The sequence below is a fragment of the Taeniopygia guttata genome, chromosome 1 (assembly GCF_048771995.1).
Source record: "Taeniopygia guttata chromosome 1, bTaeGut7.mat, whole genome shotgun sequence".
Classification (NCBI taxonomy): domain Eukaryota; kingdom Metazoa; phylum Chordata; class Aves; order Passeriformes; family Estrildidae; genus Taeniopygia; species Taeniopygia guttata.
In genome coordinates this window covers 73,014,979-73,018,728 of record NC_133024.1, presented here as the reverse complement: position 1 = coordinate 73,018,728, position 3,750 = coordinate 73,014,979, and the positions used below count along the sequence as shown (strand labels likewise).

At 38.3% G+C, this 3,750-nt stretch overlaps 1 long non-coding RNA gene across 1 annotated transcript; it reads right to left on the bottom strand.

Moving 5' to 3' along the window:
* Positions 1–275: 275 nt before the first annotated feature.
* On the bottom strand, positions 276–1,865 carry LOC140680334 (uncharacterized). Its single transcript, XR_012051500.1, has 2 exons — positions 1,730–1,865; positions 276–1,619 (listed from the first exon to the last, which is right to left on the bottom strand). It is a non-coding gene; the product is annotated as an uncharacterized lncRNA (long non-coding RNA).
* Positions 1,866–3,750: the final 1,885 nt, after the last annotated feature.

Below are 3,750 nucleotides of genomic sequence, written 5' to 3'. Positions count from 1 at the left end.
TGGCTAGAACAATATACTTGATCAAAAATTAAGTCACTTAGATGAGACTGGATTAAATACAACACATATTTAACAAATATAGATTATGTCCAATTTAACTCCTATATTCTTAGACAGGATAATTGATTTTTTTTTTCACAGTTGTAAAATATTCTTGACCTAATCTTCCTAGGCTTCAATAAAGACCTTGGTACACTGCTAAGAAAGCTGGGGAAAGTAGAAATTTGTAAAACAAAAAATGGGATTACTCCAAGGGAAAAATACAGCTGATAATGTTGAAAGGGGACCACAAGTTTATTTGTTCAGGAAGAGGCTCCTCAAAAGCCTTATTTAATATTTAGTATTTTCGCCAATGATTTTTAGTAAAATAATGGTTTAAAAGTTAACAAAAATGCTGACAGATAATAAGGAAGGAGAAATACTTTGAATGATGTTAGATTATGTTGAGAATCTTATTTATTATCCAGAATTTTAGATCACACACTTTGGCATCAAAAAAAGTGTTTCTGATACAATATGGAGCCTCTTCATTTAGGAAAGAGAATGTCATGGTTTGACACTGGCATGATGCCAGTGCCCCCATGAAAATGCAATCTCTCAATTGAATGCTGTGAAATGCGATCGAGAACAGAGCAAAGCAGGCCCAAGCCTAATAACAAGAAAAAAACTTTATTAAGCTACTACCACTGTGCTACTATAAAAGAGAAAAAAAGAAGAAAGAAAACACACACAATTCAAAATGAAAACCTTCCAAAGCATTACTCCTCCCACCACCCAACTCCAACAAACCACAGTGAGACACAATCTGGACCCCAATCAGGTTTCCACCCTCCAGATAATCAACACCCAGTCCATCTGCAGGGAGAGAGGAGTCTCTTCTGTGCCACAGACCCCCCAAGAAACACAGCTGCCACATCTTGTGCTTCCATGTCACCACATGGCACCACCCAGAGAAAAAAAGGTTGCCAATGGTGACCCTCTCCTTTCCATGCACAGTGCTCTCACCACCAATGCATGGATGGACAGACTGCTTTTTAGGATTTTTCCTTTCAAGGACGCCCTGCCAAGAGGGGAAAAAACAACAGTTCAGTTTTCCATTTTTGGGACCAACAGTCCCCCCCCATTTTCCCCTGGGGCTGAGGGTCCAAGAACAAAGATCTTCTTCTCTTCTTCCTCTGCGAAGACAGGGGGCACCACCACAAACCTCCTTAACTTTTCTCTGTTCGCTCCACTTCTGTCTTTTCCCAGCTGAAGCAGGTCTCTTTGGCTCACCGGCATCCTCCTAAAATACAGTCTCTCTTGGAGGAGAAGATCAGTTCAGTCTGTGGCTACCAAGAAAAAGTCCAGCCAAAAGCCACTCCATCATCTCCTCCCACCTAGAATTTCTCCTTCCAACATCCCAGGTCCCAGGCTGTCTCTCTTCCTCTCTTTTTCAAACCAAGGAGGAGAAAAATTTCACAAAGCTTTCATTTCTCAGGAAGGGTTAAAAGTCCCGACTCCCAGAGATGGCTCGCTGCCCAGGCTCCAGCTCCCACAGGCGGCTGGGCACCTTGCGGCCCCCCCACTCTTCTCCTTCCCCACGGTGAACTGCTGGCAAAACCACCGCCGTCTCTTTTTCTCTCTTGGGAGAGAGAGAGACTCTGGGGGGAACAGAGACATCCCAGATTTTCTCCACCCTTCCATCTGCAGGGGGCCAGCCCGGTTCCAGTCCCTCCACCCTTGGGCCTACCTCCAAAGGCCACATGGCTTCTCCCCTCCCCCACCCAGCTCGTGGCCGGGCAGGGGAGAGTCCTGCACTGACCGCTGACCGGAACCCAAGAGAGCGAGTTCTCCTGGGAATTCTGCTTTTAACCCCTCTGTGTTCTCAGAGGCATCTACCTTCAATTGGTCAACGTCCAAATTGACCTCTTCCTTCTGGAAAAATTCTTTTTCCATGTCAAAACACGACAGAGAAGAACTTGAATTTTTTTTTCTTATCGGTTTAATGACTGAATATAACACAGTTGCTTTTTACTGTACTGATGCACTTTACATATTTTTTTCTTGCAACAATCAAATATTTTTAGATGACCTTTAAAGAAACCCTCTTTCCCTTTAGAGACTTTTTCTGCCACCTATGGTAGAAAAGTCCTTCATTTAGCTTAACTACAGTCCTCATGCAAATTCAATTTTTTCTTTGATTAAATGAATAGTAATTATATAAAAATACAGAAAACACTTCATTATCATTGTTAAATGGAACATCATAGAAACTGAACTGTTCAGAACCACCACCTACTTCTATTCTTCTAGTCTTTTAGCTCTGATTCCTTGTCCTCTATAGCTCTTCCTATTCTTCTTAATATAATTGCATTTTATCACCAACAATTTCATTCTTTTAGAACAAGGATTTAACATAAATCATTAAATTAGCCTGTTTTCCAGATACCAGAGTGATAGTCTGAACTGAAGTGATAGATATCATATTAAAAGGGCAGTATTTAAGTCATATATGCAATTCACTGAATCAACACTTTCCTTTTGTGTATAAGTATAAAGGGAGTCAATTTAAGAGAATGGCTTTGTCCTAAATTTCAATAATAACATTCAGTATTCACAACAAAAAACAAAAATAGTAATTTATTCCAGACTAAAAGCTGCCGTTATTCAGGATACAGGGAGCTCCCAAAATTGTACAAGTTTACTGGGAAACTTTTGGACTTTTTACTGAAAACCTTATTTTAAAAAAATGTTTGTAAACTCCTCTTTGGTTGTTTGTTTGTAAAAATCTGTAACACTGTAATAGAATGGATGGGCTCAAAAATGCATGTGTGCTTCAGAATTTTATATCTAGAGCCTGAATATCACAGAATTATTGATAGATATATTCCTTTACACCTGTAAATTCACCAAGTATTTTCAGGACAACACAAAATTCAGCTTAAACAAGTTTTTTCTTCCCTCAAAACTGTACTATATATAGGTACAACAAAACACAGAGCTACTATGACATCAGTTTTACTGTAATGGTTGTGATTTCAAAGCATGCTCATTTTCCTTTTCTTGTATTTCACAATCTACATTTTATTAGTCTTTTTAATGCATTGCAAGAATGGTGCAACCTGAATGATGCTGTCCTGGTTTAGGGCAGGACATGCTTAGACAAAAATGAGAAGTGGCCATTCCACTAGTCCTTTGGAAGTTTCCCTTCTCTAAAATGGTCACATCTTTCACTTATTTTAAATTCACATTTAAGAATCCAACGGTATATTCCAAGTACAGTCTTTAAAATAATAATTTTATTTATTCTGTATATGATTTATATAAGTTAGAACGAGAATAATTTGCAGTTGCATTGCTCTTAAATAACTACTACAGAGGGAGATTTAATTGGGGATTATAAGTCAAGTTAGTTTCTCTGTAGCCATTAGCATCCTACATTAAGTCTCAGCTGTGAAACAGAATAAATTATTCTCACCAGCTGGGGTAGTTCTGTAATTGGTTCAATATGCTGTAGGCACTTTTCCCAGGTTCCAAAGAGCATTCAGGGTAAAACAATACCTAGGGCAAAAAAAGAGACAGATATTTATCTTATACAAAAAATTTAAAATACAATGTCTAAGCCAAAGTATTATAAGAATATGCTAATTTATTCCAGGAAATAAATTTGTTCTGTAAGTAATTTTTAAAGCTCAGTTTGCCAATAATTCAAGCAGTCCCTCTTTGTTTCTCTTTTAATCTTGATTTAACTATGTAATTGCTGAATTGGAA